Here is a 26,802-nt window from a genome sequence, read left to right as displayed (position 1 = left end):
AGACCTGTACCTAGTGGAATACACATATACATACAGACAGGTATAACAGTGGTTTACCACAGAAAGCAAAAGTAATAAAAAAAAATTTGTCCTAACAAAATATGGCGGCACCCATTCTCAAATCTGCACAGCCCCACAATGCGCATGCGGTATAGTGAGGTCACAGGAAAGTGGACAGCGATTGGAAGCTATTAGCAGCAGCACGATGTTTCAAAAAGGTGAGTGGTTATAAAGCAGCGTAAGGAGGTGAGAGACGCACCTGGGGACAGACAGCAGCGCATGGGGATATTCGGAGCAACTCACCTGGAGACAGTAAGCCTGCGACTTCTAGGTAAGTCCTAGCTCTCTGAGGGGGGTGATGTTGATGGTTAACTGGATGAATTGCACCCCGGCCCTACCCCCGCAGATCCGGTCATGTGCAGGCGACCGCTCCAATAATCCATGAGGTAGGAGGTTGGACCTGGAAACTCATCGCAGCGCCTCTCTAGAATTGGGAATTAATGTGGTGCAGTTTCACAATATGACTTTTCCCTTTATAGGGAAGTAAAAATCAAATTACTACAACAGTACACATACTGGAAAACAGCATGTCAGTCAACATCTATGGGAAGAGCAGGCAACATTTCTTCAGAAGGGGATGGGGTATCTGATCCTTTGCACACCCAGTTGAGGTATCTGCTGCTTTGTTCATCCATGTGAGGTATCTGATGATATGTTAACCCATTTGAGGTTGGGGTATCATGCTTTACTCACCATTCAGGTGATTTTTTTTATTACCATCTAGGATATTTTTAAGGCAGTGTGTATTTGCAACGCCAACGTTCTGATTGGTCCCCTTGGATGACAAGACCAGATTTCTGATTAGATCCCTTGGAGGACAAGGCACACTGAGCAGTTTGTCTGGAAGGTGTAATTGGATCCTGCCTGCCTGAGTAATCAAGTACTTTGCAATGTTTAATTTGATTCATTCGTTCTGAATGCCAGGCTTCAGACACAGTACTGCTTTCAGAGACCAGACAGTGCTCACTCTCATGGGTTAGGACCCTCTCCCCCGCACAGCAAGTTCCTGACCACCCCCCCCCCACAAGTTCCTGACCTCCTTCCACCCACTGAGTTCCTGATCTTCTATCCCCCCCAACAAGTACCTGATCTTCTCAACCAACAAAAAGTTCCTGTCCTCCCTCAACAAGTTCCTGACCTTCCTCACCAAAAACTCCTGACCTCCCCCTCAACTAGTTTCTGACCTTCTCTCTCCACCCCTCCCCCCCACCCCCATAGATAGGGCATTTGTGTGGGTCACAGATTGTTAACAGGTTTATTGAGTACAAAGTGAATAGTGACAGTGTCATGACTTCCTGATTTCGTCCAGTCCAATGATGTCAATTGCTGCACACGCGCCGGGCTTTCTGAGAAATCAACTAGGTCTATGGGACAGAGAGGGAGAACGTGGTGCGGGTGTAAAGGGGGTGGGCTTGGAAGAATGTGATCCACATCTAACAAAGAGGGGAGAACGTGATCACATTCTTGCTCTCATTCCGCCCCCCCCCCGCCCCCTTTAGACCTGGATCACGTTCTTTCCCCATCCCCATGGTTCTCTCCGTGCTCTTCCCCTCCTCCCACCCCACGCGTCCCTGACCTCTCCCCGAGTTCCTGACCTCCTCTCCCCCTCTGAGCTCATCTCCTCTCCTCCCCCCTGATCCCCTCTCCTCTCTCACCCACTCTCCTCTCCCCCTTCAATCCCCTCTCCTCTCCTCTCCCCCCTTGATCCCCTCTCCTCTCTCCCCCCTTTGAACCTCTCCTCTCGCCCTTGTGATCCCCTCTCCTCTCCCCCCTTCTATCCCCTTTCCTCTCTCATCCACACTCCTCTCCCCCCTTTCTATCCCCTCTCCTCTCTCATCCACACTCCTCTCCCCCTTTCTATCCCCTCTCCTCTCTCATCCACACTCCTCTCCCCCCTTTCTATTCCCCCTCCTCCCTCATCCATACTCCTCTCCCCCCCCTTCGAACCCCTCTGCTCTCCCAGCTTCAATCCCATTTCCTGTCCCCCCCCTTTGATCCCCTCTCCTGTCCCCCTTTGATCCCCTCTCCTATCCCCCCTTCGATCCCCTCTCCTATCCCCCCTTCGATCCCCTCTCCTATCCCCCCCTTCGATCCCCTCTCTTCTCGCCCCTTCAATCCCCTCTTCTCTCTCCCCCCTTCGATCCCCCTCCTCTCCCTCCCTTCGATCCCCTCTTCTCTCACCCTCCTTCGATCCCTTCTGCTCTCTCATGCACTATCCTCTCCCACCCCTTTGATTCCCTCTCCTCTCTCACCCACACTCGTCTCCCCCCCTTCGAACCCCTCTCTCCCTCCCTTCGATCCCCTCTCTCCTCTCTCCCCCACTTCGATCCCCTCTCTCCTCTCACCCCCCCTTTGATCACCTCTCATACCCCTTCGATCCCCTCTCACCCCCCTTTGATCCCCTCTCATCCCCCTTCGATATCCTCCTCCCCGCCCCCCCACCCCATCAGATCCCCTGACCTTCTCTGCACGGAGCGGAGGAAAATGTTGCGGTGCAGGCCGCAGCCACCGCCCCGTTAGGTACTGCACAAGAACGACTGGATCGAGTGCGCATGCGCAGAGAGAATAGAAGAACCGGTGGAAATAATCATTACATATTTTTAGTATATATTTTGATTCTTGGGATGCCCACCCCTAGTTGTTGCATGTGTATTACATGCTGAAAGGGCAGAAATTAATACGCTCTTGTGATAAATATATCTGGTTAATTGTATAACTAACTTTTATACAAAAAAAGTATTTGTGTTATGGAGGTCCGTGATATATTTACAACATAGTGTGGGGCGGGGGGGGTCTCAGAAGCAAAGATTGAGAATCCCTGTTGTAGATGGTACACACGGCAGCCAGGGTACGCTGGTGGTGGAGGGAGTGAATGTTTAAGGTGGTGGATGGGGTGCCAATCAAGCGGGCTGCTTTGTCCTGGATGGTGTCGAGCTTCTTGAGTGATGTTGGAGCTGCACTCATCCAGGCAAGTGGAGAGTATTCCATCACACTCCTTACTTGTGCCTTGTAGATGGTGGAAAGTCTCTGGGGAGTCAGGAGGTGAGACATTCACCATAGAATACCCAGCCTCTGACCTGCTCTTCTAGCCACAGTATTTATGTGTCTGGTCTAGTTAAATTTCTGGTCAGTGCTGACCCCAGGATATTGATGGTGAGGGATTTGATGATAGTAATGCTTTTGAATGTCAAGGGAAGGTGTTTACACTCTCTCTTGTTGCAGATGGTCATTGCTTGGCACTTCTGTGCCGCGAAAGTTATTTGCCGCTTATCAGCCCACTGAACACTTGCAATCATCAACGAACATCCCCACTTCTGACCTTATGATGGAGGGAAGGTCATTGATGAGGCAGCTGAAGATGGTTGGGCCTAGGACACTGCCCTGAGGAACTCCTGCAGTGATGTCCTGGGGCTGAGATGATTGGCCTCCAACAACCACACCTATTTTCCTTTGTGCTATGTATACCTCCAGCCAGTGAAGAGTTTTCCCCCTGTTTCCCATTGACTTCAATTTTACTAGGGCTCCTTGATGCCACACTCAGTCAAATGCTGTCTTGATGTCAAGGGCAGTCACTCTCACTTCACCTCTGGAATTCAGCTCTTTTGTCCATGTTTGGACCAAGACTGTAGTGAGGTCAGGAGCTGAATGGTCTTGGCAGAACCCAAACTGGGCATCAGTGAGCAGGTTATTGGTGAGTAAGTGCCGCTCGACAGCACTGTTGATGACACCTTCCATTACTTTGCTGATGATTGAGAGTAGCCTGATGGGGCAGTAATTGGCCGGATTGTATTTGTCCTGCTTTATGTGGGCAGGGCAAAACTGGGCAATTTTCCACTTTATCGGGTAGATGCCAGTGTTATAGCTGTACTGGAACAGCTTGGCTAGCGGCGCGGCTAGTTCTGGAGCACAAGTCTTCAGCACAAGAGTACAATTCTGCTGCTGCTAATGGCCCACAGCACCTCATGGATGCCCAGTTTTGAGCTGCTAGATCTGTTCTGAATCTATCCCATTTAGCATGGTGGTAGTGCCACATAACATGTTGGAGGGTGTTCTCAGTGTAAAGACAGGACTTCACCTCCACAAGGACTGTGCAGTGGTCACTCCTACCTACACTGTCATGGACAGATGCATCTGCAACAGGTAGATTGGTGACGACAAGGTCAAGTAGGTTTTTCCCCTCGGCAGGCTCTCTCATCACTGCCGCAAGCCCAGTTTGGCAGCTATCTCCTTCAGGATTCAGTCAGCTCAGTCAGTAGTGGTGCTACCGAGCCACTCTTGGTGATGGACATTGATGTCCCTCACTCGGAGTACATTCTGTGTCCTTGCTACCTTCAGTGCTTCTTCTAGGTGGTGCTCATCACAGAGGAGTACTGATTCATCAGCTGAGGGAGGGTGGTAGGTGGTAATCAGCAGGAGGTTTCCTTGCCCATGTTTGACCTGAAGCAATGAGACTTCAGTGGGGTTGAGTCAATGTTGCGGACTCCCAGGACCACTCCCTCTTGACTGTATACCACTGTACCGCCACCCCTGGTGGGTCTGTCCTGCCGCTGGGACAGGACATACCCAGGGATGGTGATGGAGGAGTTTGGGACATTGGCTGAAAGGTATGATTCTATGAGTATGACTATGGCAGGCTGTTGCTTGACTAGTCTGTGGGACAGCTCTCCCAATTTTGGCACAACTCCCCAGATGTTAGTGAGGAGGACTTTGCAGGGTTGACTGGGCTGGGTGTGCCTTTGTCCTGTCCGAATCCGGTGCCTAGGTCGATGCTGGGTGGTCAGTCCGGTTTTATACTTATATTTTTTCGTAGCGGTTTTGATACAACTGAGTGGCTTGCTAGGCCATTTCAGAGGGCAGCTAAGAGTCAACCACATTGCTGTGCGTCTGGAGTCACATAGAGGCTAAACCAGGTAAGGACAGCAAATTTCCTTCCCTAAAGGCCATTAGTGAACGAGTTGGATTTTTACGACAATCCAGTAGTTTATTGGCTACCATTACTGATACTGGCTTTTATTTCCAGATTTATTTAATTAACAGAATTTAAATTCTACAACTGGGGAGTTACCCCGGTGTCCTGGCCTATATTTATCCCTCAATCAACATCACTATAACAGATTATCTGATCCTTATCACATTGCTGTTTGTGGGAGCTTGCTGTGCGCAAATTGTCTGCTGCATTTCCTACATTACAACGGTGAATACACTTCAAAAAGTACTTCATTGGCTGTAAAGCGCTTTGGGTCATCCAGTGGCCGTGAAAGGCGCTATATGAATGCAAGTCTTTCTTTCTTTCTAACTGCTGTGGTGGGATTTGAATTTACATCTCCGGATTATTAGTCCATGCCTCTGGATTACTAGTCCAGTAACATAACCACGATGCTGAAATCAGTGGGATGAAAATGGAGTGTGGGCTGGTCTACGACGTGTAGGCATGTGCTCTGATAGTTTATCACTCAGGTGGTGTAGGTGAAAATTACCCCCACCAAATTAGGTGTCAAAAATTAAAATTCCTGGGGGAGGAGGCATTCTTTAGACTCCAGCTAAACAATAAATCGCCTGCGTTTAGCATTCATATCCTCTTTCACTCATTTCTAAACCCCCTCAGCCGCAAAGTTTACTTTGGTGTGCTGCAATAATAGTAATCAAAGTCACAAGGGTATATCTGCGCTTTAAGTTATGAGGAGCCTGTATCCCACTGCATGTTCAGTCTAACTCTTTGCCTTCACACCCACAGCTACCTGGACTACACTTCCTCCCACCCCGCCTCCTGTAAGGACTCTATTCCATTCTCCCAGTTTCTCCGTCTCCGCCGTATCTGCTCCGACGATGCCACCTTCCACACCAGTGCTTCCGACATGTCTTCCTTTTTCCGCAACTGAGGATTCCCCTCTACCGTGGTTGACGTGATATACCTATCAATTCAGTTCATGAAAAGCGACGAGTTAAGTTAGTAACTATAGGTTTTTATTGGCTAAATAACAGAGCCCACCCTCGTGGGTGATCGGATCCAACAAGGAGGAATACCAGCCAGTCGACCACCTTTATACCTGGGCAAGCAGGTGGAGCCATGGGCGGAGTCAGCTGTGGTCAGCCCAGGTATAACAGCGTGGCAAGAGGTAACCTTGTGTAGTGATACAACAGTGTAAACAGTGATAACCATAGTGTAACGATATAAACAGTGATAACCATAGTGTAACGATAGTGAACGATAAAAGTGGTTTACCACAACATGGCCCTCGACCGTGTCCGTTCTATCTCCCGCACTTCTGCCCTCACCCCTGCCCCTCCCTCCCGGAACCACGATAGGGTTCCCCTTGTCCTCACCTTTCACCCCACCAGCCTCCACATTCAACGGATCATCCTCCGCCATTTCCGCTACCTCCAAAGTGATCCCACCACCAAACGCATCTTCCCCTCCCCTCCCCTTTCAGCATTCCGTAGGGACCGCTCCCTCCGAGACACCCTAGTCCACTCCTCTATCACCCCCAACAGCCCTTCCCCTTCGCCTGGCACCTTCCTGTGCAAGCGCAGGAGATGTAACACCTGCCCCTATAACTCCCCCCTTCCCACTGTCCAGGGCCCCAAACACCCCTTCCAGGTGAAACAGCGATTTACTTGTACTTCTTGCAATCTAGTATACTGTATTCGCTGCTCACGATGCGGCCTCCTCTACATTGGGGAGACCAAACGCAGATTGGGTGACCGCTTTGTGGAACACCTCCGTTCAGTCCGTAAGGGTGACCCCGAGCTTCCGGTCGCCTGTCATTTTAATTCACCGCTCCGTTCCCACTCGGACCTCACCGTCCTTGGCCTCTTGCATTGTTCCATGGAAGCTCAACGTAAACTCGAGGAACAGCACCTCATCTTCCGATTAGGCACTTTGCAGCCTTCCGGACTCAATATCGAGTTCAACAACTTCAGATCATAACCTCGGCCCCTATTACATTTTTACTTATATTTTTTTTCCACCCCTTTGTTTTGGGTCTTCCCTTCCCCCCCCCCTTCCTTTCTTTTCTCTCTCCCACATGACAGCTGTCTCTCATCCTGCCAGTACACTTCACACCTAATCTGAGCCGTCCTTTGTCTTCACTGTCCTATTACCATCTCGTCTGGTTTTGAATACCTCTTAATGTCTCTTTTACTTCTTTTGTTCTATCGCAGCCCTGCCTTCGATCTATTTTATTTCTTTTCCAGTTTTGAAAAAGGGTTTTGACCTGAAACGTCAACTCTAATTTCTCTCCACGGATGTTGCCTGGCCTGCTGAGTTTTTCCAGCATTTTCTGTTGTTATTTCGGATTTCCAGCATCTGCAGTATTTTGCTATCAATCCGTGCCATCGCTATGTGCTCAGCCTGACCACAAATCATGAGCGGTATATTTTGCGAGGCAGCCATTACAGCACTATTTAAAGAGCTCCCTCGCTGCAGTCAGGGAAAGCTGGAAGCTGGAAGCAGGTTTGGCACTCATTTTTTTTCAGTCTGCGACTAATTGCGCTATTGAGAGTTTTGAGCCTTAAAGGCTTTCTTAAATTTATCTCCTTTCTGCAGTGGGTGCTTATAAAATTTCCCTGCCCCTGAAATCTGCTGATCCATTTAACCTCCCCCCAGCCCCCAGTGCTTCCAACCATCCCCTTTAAGATGCTGCTGCCAGCCCATGGTGAGCATCCCCCTACCCCCAGATTTACCACCCTACCAAACGGCAAGTTGCCTATAAGCAGCGCAATTAGTCGCGGCAATGTGTCTGTTCTATTTAAATGAAGACTGAGCACCAAAATCGATCTGCCCCTACTGACATCATTGGGCAGGCAAAGTGGTCAGCCCCATTTTGCGCTCCGCACCAAAACAAAATCAACCCCATTATTTCATGACTGAGAAACGCATACACGTGTAAACACCAAACTGGTCCATGGAGTAGAGTTTGTGCTGTTCTCCCACATCTCCATTTGTTGACAGTTGGAGTTTACTTACTGCTGTACTTTAAAGGAAACTAGCCCCCAGCAGTGACACAGTCATATAGAGCTAGGCTGTTGTACAATGAATGATTTCAAATGTGTAATTTTGGTCATTTTAAATTATAAAATAACCTAAAGGAATGCAAGTGCCATAGAAAATGTGTCACTTATGTTCAGTTCTCTGTAATACACCTCCACTTGAGCATGAGTGTAGGGGACCTCAGCGAGTTGTCTCAACCACCTTGAGACTCCTAACAAGATTATTTTCTATCAATACAGGACACATGTCAGATTTTAATACAGTGGAAAATTACCAAGCTGCCTTTTTGAAAAGAAGGCAATTAAAAAATGACTTTGTTTTGATTCTCCAGGGAAAGGATACGAAACAACTGAATGCATTCATTCAACTGATAAAAGCTGGTGTGACAGACTTGGGAATTACCAGAAATAAAATAAAGTCTGCTGTTTCTTTTCCCCAGAAGAACACAAAATGTTTATTAACTTTGTATTTTGAGACAGAACATTCTTATACTACAGTCCCACCAGGGTCACACATTCTATTAACACACAATTTCCAGCTGAGGAACTGATGGCTCACCTGCTTCTCGTGAAGATTTTATCAGATTTACAGTTAATTCCTGTGGTACCTCCTGCTCCATTATAGCTGTCCTCTCTGAATGATATGTTGATGGAATTTCCTGCAGGTTTATTGCTTTTTATGGCCAGTTACTGAATTAAGTTAGCAATATAAGTTCTGATTGAACATTTGGGCTGATTTTCGGAAATTGCCTCCTCGACCAGCGAGGTTTCCCGTTGGCAGCCGGATTTAAAGAAAAAAAAATCAGCCCATTAGTGCTTGATTGAGATCCAACTGACACAAGGAAGCTCTCGATGCAAGTTATCAGCTACTTTTATATTGGGTTAAGTGCTGTGCTTGTGCTGCCAGCTCCCATATGTAGATCTCACATAACTAGTGGCAACCCTGGAGTCACCTTGCCACAATCGGTAAGGGTGGCCCCAAGAAGACTTGTTTCTTCCCATCACCCTACTAAATCTGGAAAATTTACTTTGGGTCTGCCATCAGTTGTGTGAGATCAATGAATCGAGTGTCAGCTGCACGAGCAAGGCACTTAACCCATACTAAAGCAATTATATGTGCCACTCTTTTTGTCCACTAATGAAAAACAAATTGTGTCTTCAAGATTTACTTGTATTGCATAATGTTTGAATTTATGTAAAGCAATTTCTGACAATTAAACTTACTAAACTACTAGTATTTCTTTTTTCATTGAGGAACCTCAGTCAAGTGCCAAAGTATATATTGAAGGTTTAAAACAATTCAAAGATAATCAGGTAAATCAGGAAAGTAGTGAATAAATGTCAACAAACTTGGGTTTTAAGGAAGATTGATGGTTAAGATTATGAAAATGTGTGAAATTTGATTTGTTGCCCAGACTCTACCTCAAATATGTGGATTCAAACATTTGCCTTATTTATATTCTTTTATTAAATATATTTTTAGTGAATTATTTATGCTCATAAAAGTGAAGAACATCTTTGCTGTAGAATGGAGCAATGTTCCACTTTTTGCAGCCAGTGTCAATCTTGAAGATCGCTGGTTAGCTGTAGCCAGATGCACAGGAGGGTCCTTTTATTCCATCATAACAATAGGGGAGGGATTCTCCTTTGCAATCCTGAAAAAAAGTGGATGCCATCTTGATGAAGAATGTCAGAAAATTACCTACCCAACCAGAATCTGCCTCCCTGATCTCGTGGAACAGTGGCTTCCTGCTCTTACCCTGCACACCGTAAATTGTGGCCTGGAGTCCCAATGGATTTTCCTGTTCTCAACCACGCTTAATGCTGCTTCCCAGGGTTGTCATGTGGAGGAAGGCCCTGGGAAGCAGCAGTAAATACCCAAATGGAGGCTGAGGGCTTTGTGGCAGCCTCCTCTTCCTCCAAACCGCCCCAATCATTTACAGTGGCACCCCGCTGCAGTACATTTGGAGTTTCCTGGATGGCACTGGCAGGCTCCCTCTTGATGGCGGGTATCCCGCCAGGAACCCACCGTACATGTCTAAATCCAGGAAAATGGGTTGAGTGTGGGGCGGACCTGGAAACTCCGCCCCACAGAGGAAAATCCAAGCCTATATCTTAATCCAAATTGTAAAACAGTCCATGTTTCTGCTGCCCAAACAGGATTTCCTTCCCCTGCTAATGAGCTAATGAATTATTTATTGGCACACCAGAGCTGAATTAAGCCCTTTTTTTTTACAGGCACAATGGGCCAAATGGCCTCCTTCTGTGCTGTATAATGCTATGGCCTAGAAATTCAAACCTTAAGGCCAGTTTTGAATAAAAAATGGTGTCCACCTCACTTCTGCCCACTTCTGTCGAGGAACGCGGTGTTCGCCATATTGGGCAGGTCGGCAGCGCTGCCATTACCTGACTCACTGCAAGTATTTTAATTATCAGGAGCATAACGTCAATTGGCATGCAAGACTGAATTGACGCAGGCTCATTGATTTTTGGACATCAAAGAAAAAGAAAGGCTTGCATTTAAGTAGTGCCTTTCATGACCACCGGACATCCCAAAGCACTTTACAGCCAATGAAGTACTTTTGAAGTGTAGTCACTGTTGTAATGTAGGAAACGCGGCAGCCAATTTGTGCTCAGCAAGCTCCCACAAACAGCAATGTGATAATGACCAGATAAACTGTTTTTGTTATGTTGATTGAGGGATAAATATTGGCCAGGACACCGGGGATAACACCCTTGCCCTTCTTCGAAATAGTGCCACGGGATCTTTCACATCCACCTGAAAGGGTAGACAGGATCTCGGTTTAACATCTCATCCGAAAGACGGCACTCAGTACTACACTGGAGCGTCAGCCGAGATTTTTGTGCTTGAGTCTCTGGAGTGGGACTTGAATCCACAACCTTCTGACTCAGAGGCGAGAGTGCTACCAACTGAGCCACAGGCTGATACGTCACCGCTCCTCTTACTGCCTGCTCCAAAGCACGCCCATACGTGCAGCCATTAACAGTGTGGAGAGGCAGGAGAAAGCGGCAGTGAGCTGTAAACCGTACAGTAAACAGCTGCTGAGATAACTGGTAACTATGGAGAGCTCAGACTATGTAATTGGAGTGAAAACTGCTTCCACTGAGATGCATCAAATCTCCCCCCCCCCCCCCCCACCAGTCAATCAAATATTACAGGTGGTAAATACTTTTAAAATAAACTATACTGGACTACAGTTGTAATAATCTCAGGAAAAAAAATCAAAGCTGCATTTCCTTAAATTTTATACATTGGGTTTTTCAGTTGAGGAACTGATAAAATAATATGCTAAGTTTAGAAGTCTGTTTTTAAAAGGCCAAGAATTAAGGAAGATTTAACACCATATTCTCACCAATAGTTCTTCAAAAGTCTGTTGTTAAAAATTTAATTGAACTCCTGCGCGATTTACACCAGTAAACTCCTGACCAAGAGGTTCATGGTTCCTTTTTATAAAATTTATTTCAACTGATTTCTCATACAACAGTTTAACGACATCTATGCCACAGTCTTTATGGTCAAAAAATTCGAGTGTGACACGAAAGCTGCCAGTGCCACTGTGGTCGCGGGTTAACAGCCGCTGAAAATGGCGGCACCGGTAGGGGTGAAAAATTCATGCTGGGGACTAATGATTATTAGCCCAGCGCTAAACTCACTGTGTAATGCCCTCCTGCTGGCAATCATCCTGGCATCAGGCCCCAATGTGACATCCTTGGCCATTTTGATGATTTTGCCTGATTTGCATCTGATTAGTGACCTGTGGGCACTGAACCTTTAAATACCACTGGTTAAGCTGCTCTGCACCTAGTACCAATGGGCAGGGTGTGCGCGGTGCACAGTCTATCCATTGGTACCTGAAAATTGCACCAGAGTCATGTGTACGTGATAGGATCCCGATTTACATACGTAAATGAAGTGCCCGACTGAAACAGGCACCGGCCATCCATTATCAGGACCGGTTTGAAATGGCGGTGGGGCGGATCGTGAGATGAGTGGCACAGTATGTCCAACGATATGATTTTTGGTTCTCGCACAGCAGAGGCAATGAAAATTGGCCCATATGGGGTAACTTTGCAAGAATCGGTGCTGGCAGCAGAGCTTTGCCACAATTATTCCAAAATGTCTTTTTACTTTTTTGTTTTCAGGGACACTCTGTTGGGGTAGCAGGAGTGTTACTGAGCTTGAATTATTTTTTAAAAATAAAAGCAATTTGTTTGTAATTGCCAATTTATTGGCAGCAGAATTGCAAACTTTGCACTTTTACTGCCAATTCCATGCCATGTAATTGCACTTCTTTGACCTTCCTTCATAGCTGTTGCTTTGGCTCCGTGGATTTATGAAGGTGACCTCTCACAAAACAAAACAACCTGTCACTTCCACATAATAATTGTAAGAAAATACTTACGGAATTGATAAGATAGGATGATTGTTAGAAAGAGGGGGCATGGCAACTTTAAATCTGCTGACTTAGTGATGAATGTTAATTAAAAGTTCAGCATCCTTTTCTACTGATCTATCGAAGGGCCAGTTTCACTTGACAGACACAGGTCTTTTCAATATTTGGTGCAGTGCAGCCAAAGGGTGGAACACATTTACCAAGGTCGTGTAAACTATCGGTACCTATCAAATTTCATAATTTATTAAGCTTATTTCGTATGGGAAAATAAGAAATGAATAAATGTGTTTTCAATTGATGCAATGTAAGGGGAATTTTTCCTAGGGTGTAGCGAAGATCTGGAAATTGCCTGGGTTCCTTTAAGGGTGTGTGGTCCAACCCGACAGATTTTCCAATTTGCTGTGCCCAGGTAATTCATCAAAAACTTGGGCGCAGACCCAGAAAATTCTCCTCTGTGATCTTGTTCTGTCCTTAAAGTTTTGACGTAAGCAGACTGTGCTCGGCAACCCCTCCACTCCCAATTTGCTTCCCCCTTCCGGACTTACGTGAGGGTAGGCTTGGTGTCAGAGCTGGCTGAAATCTGAAGGGTTTGAACCAATTAGCACCCGTATTTATTACAATGAGGCTCAAGCACAAATTTAGGATGGTCCTCGGGCCTCTCTCTTTGGGCGCACAAGTGCAGTCTGCTGATCAGTTTGCGGGTGCTATCGAATTTAAACCTAATTGTTTTAGGTGCATCCTTTCATCAGGATTGGGAACACCTGCAACATTGACCCTTTTCCTTTGACCTCAGCTAGTTTTGATCGCCAAGATGAATTTTCCTTATTTTTATTCCCTAATTGGCCTTGGGGATTTGACCTGGTTTTTCTTTTCTCTCAGATGACTACATTTTTTTTATTTGTTCATGGAATGTGGGCGTCACTGGCAAGGTCAGCATTTATTGCCCATCCCTAATTGTCCTTGAGAAGGTGGTGGTGAGCCGCTTTCTTAAACCGCTGCAGTCCTTGTGGGGAAGGTGCTGTTAGGGAAGGAGTTCCAGGATTTTGACTCAGCGATGATGAAGGAACGGCAATATATTTCCAGCTCAGGATGGTGTGTGACTTGGAGGGGAACTTACAGGTTCCCTGGTCCTTCTAGGTGGAAGAGGTCGCGGGTTTGGGAGATGCTGCTGAAGAAGCCTTGGTGAGTTGCTGCAGTGCATCTTGTAGATGGTACACACTGCAGCCACAGTGCGCCGGTGGTGCAGGGAGTGAATGTTTAAGGTGGTGGATGGGCTGCTAATCAAGCGGGCTGCTTTGTCCTGGATGGTGTCGAGCTTCTTGAGTGTTGTTGGAGCTGCGCTCCTCCAGGCAAGTGGAGCGTATTCCATCACACTCCTGACTTGTGCCTTGTAGATGGTGAAAAGGCTTTGTGGAGTCAGGAGGTGAGACACTCGCCGCAGAATACCTAGCCTCTGGCCTGCTCTTGTAGCCACAGTATTTATGTGGCTGGTCCAGTTAAGTTTCTGGTCAATCGTGACCCCCAGGATGTTGATGTTGGGGGATTCAGTGATGGCAGTGCTGTTGAATGTCAAGGGGCGGTGGTTAGACTCTCGCTTGTTGGAGATAGTCATTGCCTGGTATTTTTGTGGTGCAAATGTTACTTGCCACTTATCAGCCCAAGCCTGAGTGTCGTCCAGGTCTTGCTGCATTCGGGCATGGACTGCTTCATTATCTGAGGAGTTGTGAATGGAACTGAACACTGTGCAATCATCAGCGAACATCCCCACTTCTGACCTTATGTTGGAGGGAAGGTCACTATGTTGGAGGGAAGGTCACTGATGTGGTGTATGTGCCTTTAAGAGCAATTATGGTGTATGTGCCTTTAAGAGCCCCAGGTGTGCGTAATGCCGGTAATTGCCACTTGGGCTATATAAGCCTGTGTATTGTGTATATCCTTTAGAAACCCCCCCCCCCCCAGACTTGCTTAGTAAATACCTATGAACCAACTCCTGTCTTCAGTGTCTTTATCTACACACGGACACTACAGTGGCGATGAAGTGGAAACGGACTTACCTGCAATTCGGCAGCACCTCAAGGACATCGATTCCTCCAGCGTCCAGAAGACTCAAGGAAGTAAGAGAAACTGTGGTTTCACCAGCTGGCCAAGCTGGTGACAGGTACTGCGCTAATCCTTCCTGGGCGTCAGGCTGGAGCTCCAGCGGCGGGCTCTACAGCTGAGACAGGCAGCGAAATCGGAGGCAAGCAATAACGGACTGGGAGGGTGCACTCGAGAGACGGCCGGCGCGGCAAGCAGGTCAGCGTTTAGACCTCCGTCGGGAACGAGTCTCCAACAGTGAATAAACGGAAACCACAGTAAAACAGCATTGTTATCGGTAGCAGCGGCGGGGAAGCGCCATATCGTTGCTACAGAGAAAAAAAAAGCGCGGGAAGCGCCATATCTTTTCTGAAATGCCTAAATCTGGTAATATTGAGGCTTTTGATGGCGAAATAGAAGATTGGACCACATATGTGGAAAGAGTAGAGGTTTATTGCACTGCAAATGGAATAACAGATGAAAAAAAAGCTTCAGTACTTCTGAACTTAATGGGCGCGAAGACATACGGGCTGTTACGAAATGTAATCACTCCAGCCAAACCAAAGGACAAGACTTTTAAAGAAATTGTTGATACCCTGCAGGAGCATTTAAACCCAACACCGCTGCTGATAGCAGAACGATTCAAGTTCTTCAAGAGAAATCAACACAAGAATGAAAGTAACGCTGATTACCTAACCGAATTAAGAAAGCTATCAAAGTACTGCCAATTCGGAGCAGGACTATCAGATTATCTTCGAGACAAATTTGTTTGCGGTCTCTCAAGTGAAGGAACACAAAAAAGACTGCTTTCTGAAAAAGATTTAACATTGGACAAAGCTTTCAGTATGGCTGTATCATACGAAGCAGCAGCAAAAGGAGCTGCAGAGATACAACAAGAGACACAGGACTTCGGCACCCATAAAATGACACAGGAGTTCGGAAGATGTTATCGCTGCGGCAGATCCACCCATAACCAGAGGGACTGCTGGTTCAAGGGCAAAGCATGCAGGCAATGTGGTAAGATTGGACACATTGCACGGGTATGCCAATCTGGACAAAATAAATCCACTGACAGAAAACAAAAAATCAATAAAGAAAAGTACAGGAAGATACAAATGATGACGGACAATAGCTCCGAAGACCAGAATAGCGATAGCGACTCCGGAAACAAGAGACTAAGCTGTCTCAAATTACATAATGTACTTGCCAAAGAGGATTACCAAACCATTTGGGTTACCCTCACAATAGCAGGGTCCCCAGTTAAAATGGAGCTAGATACAGGATCAGCTCTAACCGTAATAAATCGACGAGATTACGAGAGGCTATTTTCGCATATACCTCTAAAAGACACATCCATTATCTTAAAAACATATACGGGGCAGAAAGTCTACCCCAAAGGAAAAATAAGGGTGCCTGTGGTATACAACGGCAAAGAAATACAAAAGTTGTATTTATACATTCTACAAGATGGTGGTCCACCGTTGTTGGGACGTGAATGGATAAGGAAGATACGTTTAGACTGGCACTCCATTCAGGCACTGACGGTGACCAGTAAGGAAAAAAACAATGATGACATCATACCTGAACGATTAAAAGACATCTTGGCCAACGCCAAAGAAGTGTTTCAAGAGAAACTAGGAACTGTGAAAGGCATCACCGCCTCAATAAAAGTGGAAGATACAGCAATTCCAAAAATTTTTAAGGCAAGACCGGTGCCATACGCAATACGTCCGGCAGTCGAGGCAGAGCTGAAGAATTTGGAAAAGGCAGGTGTATTATCCAAAATAGATTGGAGCGAATGGGCAACACCCATCGTTCCAGTCATGAAAAAAACATTGAAAAATAACTCAGGAACAGAAAAAAATTTGCATCTGTGGGGACTTTAAGGTGACTGTAAACTCGGTCCTTCACACGGTACAGTATCCTCTTCCGAGGATAGAAGATATTTTCGCCTCACTATCCGGAGGGAAACGTTTCACAAAAATTGACTTGGCACAGGCATATCTACAGATGGAGGTTGAGGAGACCTCTAAAAAGTATCTCACAATAAACACACACAAAGGCCTGTACCAGTACAATCGACTGGTTTTTGGAATAGCATCAGCTCCAGCTATCTGGCAAAGAGCTATGGAGCAAGTCCTGCAAGGGATTCCGGGGGCTCAATGCTACCTAGACGACATCCTTATAACAGGAGAAAACGACAACGAGCACCTTGCCAATTTGGAGCAGGTGCTCACTAGGCTGAAAGAACGGGGCCTACGAGCAAATCGCCCCAAGTGCGAATTTTTCCAAAATCAGATATATTGTGGCCACATAATTAATAAGGAAGGGTTGCATAAGTCACCTGAAAAAATTGAAGCAGTTATAAAAGCCCCAGCACCTGAAAATGTTTCACAATTAAGGTCATTCCTGGGATTAATAAATTACTATCATAAATTTTTACCGAACTTATCAACTATTCTACACCCTCTTAATGATCTTCTACAGACAGGAGTGATTTGGAAATGGAACGAAGACTGTAAACGTGCCTTCCATAAATGTAAAGACTTAATCACATCCGAGAAAATTTTGGCTCATTACAACCCATCACTACCAATCAGACTGGCGTGCGATGCATCCCCTTACGGCATAGGAGCGGTATTGTCCCATAGATTCCCAGATGGCTCGGAACGGCCGATAGCTTTTGCGTCACGCTCATTGAACTCAGCTGAGCGTAACTATGCCCAGATAGACAGGGAAGCACTCAGCCTGCTATGGGGAGTGAAGAAATTCAACCATTACCTACACGGACAAAAATTTACCTTGCTGACTGACCATCAACCCCTCATCTCCATATTCAACCCTAAAAAAGGTGTCCCCATTATGACGGCACAAAGACTACAGAGGTGGTCCCTTTTTCTAGGGGCACACCAATACAACATTGAATACAAAGGGTCAAAACAGCATGGGAATGCTGACGGTTTATCACGCCTACCGTTGCCAACGATAGAAGAGGCACCTACAGTAGACCCAGTAGCGATATTCCACTCTACCATAGTGGAATGTCTACCGGTGACAAATTCTGCCATTGAAAGGGAGACAAGAAATGACCCTACTCTCTCATGGGTCTACGATTTAACAGTGAAGGGATGGCCAGCACATGGCGAACCACTGTTGCCAGCATTCTCGCAAAGAAGAGAACAGCTGTCAGTGTGCCGAGGAACCTTGATGTGTGGATCCAGAGTGGTGATTCCACCCAAACTCCAGGATAAAGTGCTAAAGGAGCTTCACGAGGGGCATCTGGGTGGAGTGAAAATGAAGAACCTAGCTAGGGCGTTTGTATGGTGGCCAGGTATCGATGGAGACATCGAAGACATGACCAAGAGCTGCCTAGGATGCCAGAAGGTCCAAAATGCTCCGCCACAGGCCCATCTACATCCATGGGAGTGGCCCTCATCTCTCTGGCAAACGGTGCACATCGACTTTGCTGGTCCATTTATGGACTCAATGTTCTTAATTGCAGTTGATGCACACTCCAAGTGGCCGGAGGTAATAAAGATGTCCTCCACCACCACGGAAAAAACCATCACAGTATTAAGGACCATATTTGCCAGGAATGGGCTGCCGGAGCAGATCTGATCTGATAATGGACCGCAATTTGTGTCCGAAGAATTCAGAAAGTTCTTAAAGAACAATGGGGTAAGGCACTACACGTCCGCCCCATACCATCCCGCCACCAATGGATTGGCTGAAAGGTTTGTCCAGACCTTCAAGAAGGCCATCAAGGCCATGGGTAATGAAGACATAAAACTTCAGCACAAGGTGGATAACTTCTTATTTGCATATAGGAATGCAACGCATATAGTTACTAACCAAACTCCCGCCATGATGTTCTACAATAGAAACCTAAGATGCCGGCTGGATTTGGTCAAGCCCAACATCCGAAGGGACGTGGAGAACCGGCAGTTTCAGGGCATGAATGAAAGGCCAACTAGGGCCTTCCAGATAGGCCAACCGGTTTTGGCCCGGGGCTACCGTACCGAGAAATGGCAGCCTGGAACTATCTGCACACGATTAGGACCACTGATGTATACCGTGGACATCGGAGACAGCATAATAAGGCGCCATGCTGACCAAATCATCAAGTCATCCGAAAAGGGACAACCTACACCACCACTCTATACATCTAACGATGAAGTAGAGATACCCATATCTACCTCCGATCCGGTGATACTGGAGCCCGATGAACCCGACACTGGCCTTCAAGCCGAATCAGCCTTGCCAGAAGAACCTACTACACCACCAGAAACTACTACACCCCCGAGGCGTTATCCGGACCGAGTCAGGAAGCCTCCTGAGAGACTAACTTATAATTAATTAATACAGCAATGTATATTATTTTGCATATAACATGTAATTAATAATTAATTAAAATATGATGTACTAGTTAGCTAGAAGGGGAGGAATTGTGGTGTATGTGCCTTTAAGAGCAATTGTGTATGTGCCTTTAAGAGCCCCAGGTGTGTGTAATGCCGGTAATTGCCACTTGGGCTATATAAGCCTGTGTATTGTGTATATCCTTTAGAAACCCCCCCCACCCACCCCCACTCCCACCCCCCACCCCCACTCCCACCCCCACTCCCACCCCCACCCCCTCCCCCCCCACCCCCTCCCCCCCCCACCCCCTCCCCCCCCCACCCCCACCCCCACCACCCCCACCCCCACCACCCCAGACTTGCTTAGTAAATACCTATGAACCAACTCCTGTCTTCAGTGTCTTTACACATGTCTTCAGTGTCTTTACACACGGACACTACAACTGATGTAGCAGCTGAAGATGGTTGGGCCTGGGACACTGCCCTGAGGAACTCCTGCAGCGATGTCCTGGGGCTGAAATGATAGACTTCCAACAACTACAACCATTTTACTTTGTGCTAGGTATGACATGGCACCTAGGGGATAGGGAGTCTCTTGACCTGATGCATAAGGCATCACAACTTCATAGGGCAGGCTAGACCAGCTGGTCCTCTCTGGCACTTTCTTTTGTTCGTAGATGATGACTGATCCATCGTGCATTTTCTGGCCAGGAAGTTCCTCAGAGCTTCTCCCACTCCGCTGCCGTAATTTCATCGGAAGAAACACTGTTTATGCGTGTGAAGAGGGTTTCCACTGTACTTCCAGTGAAGTTACAGCAGTGGAGCAGGAGCAGCTCTGAAGAAATTCCTGGCTTCTGTTTTTATTTTTAAACAAGTAAATTGTAAAATGAAAAACAAAACAGAGGGTTTATGTATTTTGGAGAATTAATGACATCTCATTCACAGCCTGAAGTAACATAACAACCAACCTTCTGCACTGATCTCTGGTTTGATGTGTATATACAAGCTTAATTTCATCTTGTCATTCGAATTCTAATCTGTTGCGATTGGTTGGGGACTGTTGAGTTTTCTTGTTAGGAGAGGGTTAAAAGATGATTTTGCTGAAATGTATTTTAATTAGTATCTTTAATCTTTTGTTATTTTAGAGCTATATACCAGTCTTTCATAAATAATTTTCTTCAGTGTGAGAGTGGGTGATGTAATGGGTTGAACATTGACCTTTAAGATCTAAGACCTGGGTTCAAATCAAATCCAGACTGATTGGATGAAAGTCTCTGCTGGCTGTAAGGGCCTTATTAGAAATGAATTTGCTTTGGTTTCAACCTATTTCCCAGTGGATTCACGAACATGGTGCAGCAGAACTAAAGTGTTCCATACCCCAACATCTACATTCCTCACCTTAATGAATACATTGATCCCACAAACGTATACAGAGTTCTCTTCTAAAGAACGTGAGGTTAACAAAATGTTAAAAGACAAACTGCAGATTAACAAAAATGAAATACCTTCAACAATTAAGTGTAACATGGACACAGTGGGGGCAATGGTTATATATAGTGTATATTGGGAGTGTGCCCACCCCACACGCCCGATGACGTGAGTGGGCCTCATTTAGATACAACGGGCAAGCTGCCAGCGCTAATCGCACTGCTTATAGGCAGTTCACTATTAAGATTTTGTGTAGGTTCATCATTATCTCTTGGCTGTTATATTCCTCTTGAGATAAGAGCTAAAATCCTATTAGCTTTTTTCACAGTCTTCTGAACCTGAGGTGCTGCCTTTAATGTCCTGTGAATCTATACCCCCAAGTCCCTCTGCTCTTTCACAACTCCAAGCTAACTTCCATTCCGAGCATAATAACTGGTGCTATTTTTCACACTTACTGACATTCAATTTCATCTGTCACTTTTCAGCCCATTCTTCTAAAGAATTAACTATACCTCCTATGTTGGTTCATCTGAAAATGTTGACACCATTCCTTCTCCAAATCATTGATATACACAGTGAACAGAAGTGGTCCCAGAACTGAACCCTGAGAGACATTACTACCAACTTCTAACCACCCTGGAGCCACAGTCAGATAGCGGGGGCAGTCATGTAATGGGTGTGGAATATGTTGCCCTCTTTCAGGATGACAGCATGTTGGCACCCTCACCACTCCCTCAAGTAATGCTCACCCCAGCTGGGCCAGACTGCTCCTGTTGTCACTGAGTTGCTGCAGTCTGCAGCCAGGCCTTGCTCCTAGTAGTGAGCAACCATAAGCATCTCAAGAGCCCTCGGCTGAGCCACAGCTGCCTTCCATCTCCCCTTTTTAATCCATTGGGGGAGCACTCATAAAAGCACTAGAATAGGTCACTTAAGACAGACACTATGAGCTCACATCTAGGTGATGATTAATGTATAGGAATTTGTGTAAGCTATTAAAATGATAACCCTTGTTGAAACCTATGTGTGCAAAGAATGTCACTGTAGTAGCTGGTGGCCCTGCAATGTTGACATGAATATCAATGTTTGTCTTTGGGGACATGCAGTTTATTCAAGGGTAGAAGGACTAGGAGAGCTGTTGGACATGACTGTTAATGCAGGGGAGCCGGGATTGTTTATCTGAAGTGCTCTTCAATGAATTGCTGCTGAAGAAATCTGGCTTTTTAAATCTTTTATTCTTGCAATATTATAATCACGGACCCGCCTCTCCAGAATGCATTACTCAGACGCTCCCCAAACCCGCTGCGGTTAAACCGGAAGTAGGCATGTTTGCGACGGGTTGGGGTCAGCTTTCACATATTTACCGAACTTTAACCCCCATCTCTGGCCCATCGTGGGGGGGGCGGAGGGGTTAAAATTCTCCCCATAGTGTGGGACTGGAGTTAGATGTAGGCCAAACTGAGTAGGGGTGGCAGGCTCCCTTTCCTGACGGACATTAATAAACCAGTTGGGTTTTACCACAGATCTGGTTATTTTTCTGATGCTGTTCCACAAATTACCAAATTTATTAAATTCAATTCACAATTTACCATGGTGGGATTTGAACTCATGACCCTTTGCTGGTCCAGTACTATAATCACAAGGTAATTGTGTTCCAGTTTTTACTCCCAACAAGGTGTTTTACTCTCGCAAACATGGTATAGTCTCTACCTGCATGACTGCTGTCGCTAATATTCCCTGTGGCAGCCTGGAAGGAGCTGGAGGCAAACAAGTTAAGGGCTACAGTGACATTCACTGCAACAGGCAATGCTGTGTTAGCTGTGGAAGTGGGTTGCAGGTCTTGTTGCAGCAGGTGACAGAACTGTGTGACAGCATCCCTGAAGAAGTGAAGCCTTTTTATGCATTGCTCCTCAGAAAACTGCAGGTATACTGACCTGGGCCTGTACACTGTTGGGAGGATAAGGATCTCTGTGAGCTCGCCTCCTTCTATTTGCTTTCCCTGCAGCTGCAGCTCTTCTTGTTCCTTCCTCCTGTTACTGCTCCTCCTCTTCGTCCTCTAACCAGAGTATAATTGCCAGAAGGATTCCATGAAGAATAAATTGCATTGCCAGAAACCCCTTAAGAGTTCAGAACATTTTACAGCCATGGCAAGCACCTTAAAATCACTTATGTAGCAAAAAATAACGCTAAAACAGGCAAAATGTCTCCCAATGTTTTACCACATATTAATGGCCCAGAAATTCGGGTCAGGGGCTTCCCACGGGTGTAAGCCCCCGACCTGCACTTAGCTTGCGCGCCAGCCGTTGTGCTGTGGGCCCCCGTGGAATTCCGATCCTGGGCCTGCTCCAACTGCCGGCGCGCAGTGCTTGCGTATCCCAGGGGCGCAGTTAGTTCGATGCGTCCCCTGGGATCACGTGGGCCATGGAGAGCCAATCGGAGTAGGGAATGCTTCATTCATAAGTTTGACAGGAAGGGCTGTCAAAACTTATAAATACTACGGGCCCCAAATCATCACTAAATCATCAAATAATTTTTTTTTAAACCACATTTTTTAAATAACTATAAATTACATGAAATAACTATTTTAAACAATAATTTAAATTTTTGAAAAAAAAGTTTTTATTTTCTAACAGGGCTAAAAATAAACTTACCTTGCTTTAAAGTATTTAAAAATAAGAAACCTGTGGAAAAAATGTTCTAATTTTAATTAATTCACCACTTACCTTGTAAAAAGCAGGCCTTGCGCCTGCTTTTTATATGTCTAACTTCTAGAGACTTACCCTCCCGGGAAAACCTGCAAAAAAAACGTAACTTTGATGCGCACGCGCAGCCTCTCCTGCGCACGCGTTCGATCTCTGAACCCCTTCTTTCAGGGGAACGGAACTGCCGGTTTCTTGTGAATGCGCAGTGCATGCAGAAAACCGGCACTTCCATTGGGCCTACGGGTGAGTACCCCGTGCATACTCACCTGTGGAGACCCGAAGTTCTGGCCATTAGCTGAGAGCAGGTGTGCAACCCTTTATTAATCGTGGGACATGGACATCTCTCAACTTGTACCACCCCTAGTTTGTTGGTGGGTTAAGGAACTTCTATTAGCAACACAGATAGAGAGGAAAATGGTCTTCACTGTGTTACGCTTGTCTGTGTCTTCACTGTGTTACCCCTGTCTGTGTCTTCACTGTGTTACTTTTGTCTGTCTTTACAGTGAAGACACAGACAGAGATAACACAGTGAAGACACAGACAGAGGTAACACAGTGAAGAAACAGACAGGGATAACACAGTGAAGACACAGAGGTAACACAGTGAAGACACAGACAGGGATAACAGTGAAGAAACAGACAGGAGTAACACAGTGAAGACACAGACAAGGATAACACAGTGAAGACACAGACAGGGATAACACAGTGAAGAAACAGACAGGGATAACACAGTGAAGACACAGAGGTAACACAGTGAAGACACAGACAGGGATAACAGTGAAGAAACAGACAGGAGTAACACAGTGAAGACACAGACAAGGATAACACAGTGAAGAAACAGGGATAACACTGTGAAGACACAGACAGGGATAACACAGTGAAGACACAGACCGGGATAACACAGTGAAGACACAGACAGAGATAACACAGTGAAGACACAGACCGGGATAACACAGTGAAGACACAGACAGGGATAACAGTGAAGAAACAGACAGGAGTAACACAGTGAAGACACAGACAAGGATAACACAGTGAAGAAACAGGGATAACACTGTGAAGACACAGACAGAGATAACACAGTGAAGACACAGACAGGGATAACACAGTGAAGACACAGACCGGGATAACACAGTGAAGACACAGACAGAGATAACACAGTGAAGACACAGACAAAGATAATACAGTGAAACATAGAAGATAGGAGCAGGAGTAGGCCATTCGGCCACTCGAGCCTGCTCCGCCATTCAATAAGATCATGGCTGATCATCCAAATTCAGTACCCTGTCCCTGCTTTCTCCCCATTTCCCTTGATCCCTTTAGCCTTATGAAATATATCCAACTCCTTCTTGAATATATTTAATGAATTGGCCTCTACTGCCTTCTGTGGTAGAGAATTCCACAGGTTCACCACTCTGGGTGAAGAAATTCCTCCTCATCTATGTCCTAAATGGCTTACCCCTTATCCTTAGACTGTGACCCCTGGTTCTGGATTCCCCGGCCATCGGGAACATCCTTCCTGCATCTAGTCTGTCCAGTCCTGTCAGAATTTTACAAGTTTCAATGAGATCCCCTCTCATTCTTCTAAACTCCAACGAGTATAAGCCCGATCGACCTAATCTCTCCTCATACATCATTCCTGCCATCCCAGGTATCAGCCTGGTGAACCTTCGCTGCACTCCATGGCAAGAACATCCTTCCTCAGATAAGGCGACTAAAACTGCACACAATACTCAAGATGTGGTCTCACCAAGGCCCTGTACAACTGCAGCAAGACATCCTTGTTCCTGTACTCAAACCCTCTCGCTACGAAGGCCAACATACCATTTGCCTTCTTAACCGCCTGCTGCACCTGCATGCTTACCTTCAGCAACTGGTGCACAAGGACACCCAGGTTTCGTTGCACTTCCCCTTCTCCCAATCTATTGCCATTCAGATAATAATCTGCCTTCCTGTTTTTGACACCAAAGTGGATAACCTCGCATTTATCCACGTTATATTGTATCTGCCATGCTTCTGCCCAATCACCCAACCAATCCAAATCATACTGGAGTTTCTCGGCATCCTCCTCACAGCACACACGCCCACCCAGCTTTGTGTCGTCTGCAAATTTGGAGATATTACATCTAGTTCCCTCGTCTAGATCATTAATATATATTGTGAATAGCTGGGGTCCAAGGACCGATCCCTGCGGTACCCCACTAGTCACTGCCTGCCACTCGGAAAAAGACCCATTTATTCCAACTCTTTGCTTTCTGTCTGCCAACCAGTTCTCTATCCAAGTCAATACCTTACCCCCAATCCCATGTGCCTTAACTTTACACGCTAATCTCTTATGTGGGACCTTATCGAAAGCCTTTTGAAAGTCCAAATACACCACATCCACTGGTTCTCCCTTATCTATTTTGCCAGTTACATCCTCAAAAAATTCCAGTAGATTAGTCAAGCACGATTTACCTTTTGTAAATCCATGTTCACTTTGTCAGATCCTGTCACTGTTTTCCAAGTGCTCTGCTATTACATCTTTTATAATGGACTCTAGCATTTTCCCCACTAACGACGTCAGGCTTAATGGTCTGTAATTTTCCCGTTTTCTCTCAACCACCTTTTTTGAATAGTGGGGTAATATTAGCTACCCTCCAATCCATGGGTACTGTTCCAGATTCTATCGAATGTTTAAAGATGATCAGCAATGCATCTACTATTTCTAGGGCCACTTCCTTAAGTACCCTAGGATGTAGATTATCAGGTCCTGGGGATTTATTGGCCTTCAATCCCATCAATTTCCCGAACACCATTTCCCTACAAATACTGATTTCATTCAGTTCCTCCCTTTCATCAGACCCTATGTTCCCCGACATCTCTGGGAGGTTATTTGTGTCCTCCTTTGTGAAGACAGAACCAAAATATGTATTTAATTGGTCTGCCATTTCTTTGTTCCCCATTATAAATTACCCTGATTCTGACTGCAAGGGACCTGCGCTTGACTTCACCAATCTTTTTCTCTTCACATATCTATAGAAGCTTTTACAGTCAGTTTTTATGTTCCTAGCGAGCTTACTCTCATACTCTATTTTCCCCTTCTTAATTAATCCCTTTGTCCTCCTTTGTTGAATCCTAAACTGCTCCCAATCCTCAGGTTTACTGCTTTTTCTGGCCAATGTGTATGTCCTCTCCTTGGATTTTATGCTATCCCTAATTTCCCTTGTTAGCCACGGTTGAGTCACCTTTTTTGTTTTATTTTTATGCCAAACTGGGATGAACAAATTCTGTATTTCATCCATGCGATCTTTGAATGTTTGACATTGCCTATCCACCATCAACCCTTTGAGTGACATTCCCCAATCAATCCTACCGAACTCGTGCCTCATACCATCGTAGTTTCCTTTATTTAAATTCAGGACCCTAGTCTCTGAGTGAAATACTTCACTCTCCATCTTAATGAAGAATTCTATCATATTATGATCGCTCTGACCCAATGGGCCTCGCACAATAAGATTGCTAATTAATCCTTTCTCATTACATAATACCCAGTCTAAGATGGCCTGATCTCTAGTTGGTTCCTCGACATATTGGTCCAGGAAACCATCCCGTATACACTCCAGCAATTCCTCCTCCACAGTATTGTTACTAATTTGGTTAGCCCAATCTATATGTAGATTAAAGTCACCCATGATAGCTGCTGTGCCCTTATTGCACGCTTCTCTAATTTCCCTTTTAATGCCATTCCCAACCTCCTCATTACTGTTTGGAGTTCTATATACCCCTCCCACTAACGTTTTCT

At 45.8% G+C, this 26,802-nt stretch overlaps 1 long non-coding RNA gene across 2 annotated transcripts in view; it reads left to right on the top strand.

Moving 5' to 3' along the window:
* The window catches only part of LOC147123140 (uncharacterized), a 373,953-nt gene extending 364,672 nt beyond the window's left edge, over positions 1-9,281 (top strand). For both annotated transcript variants that reach the window (XR_015073692.1, XR_015073690.1), the window contains exons 2-3: positions 5,795-6,176; positions 8,382-9,281. This is a non-coding gene — a long non-coding RNA (uncharacterized LOC147123140). The remainder of the gene's footprint in view (positions 1-5,794; positions 6,177-8,381) is intronic.
* Positions 9,282-26,802: the final 17,521 nt, after the last annotated feature.

The sequence above is a fragment of the Somniosus microcephalus genome, chromosome 2, assembly GCF_052327205.1.
Source record: "Somniosus microcephalus isolate GS21.2 chromosome 2, FLI_Smic_1.0, whole genome shotgun sequence".
In the NCBI taxonomy this organism is placed as follows: domain Eukaryota; kingdom Metazoa; phylum Chordata; class Chondrichthyes; order Squaliformes; family Somniosidae; genus Somniosus; species Somniosus microcephalus.
The sequence above is the reverse complement of the archived record's forward strand: the minus strand, read 5'-3'. Positions and strand labels throughout refer to the sequence as shown.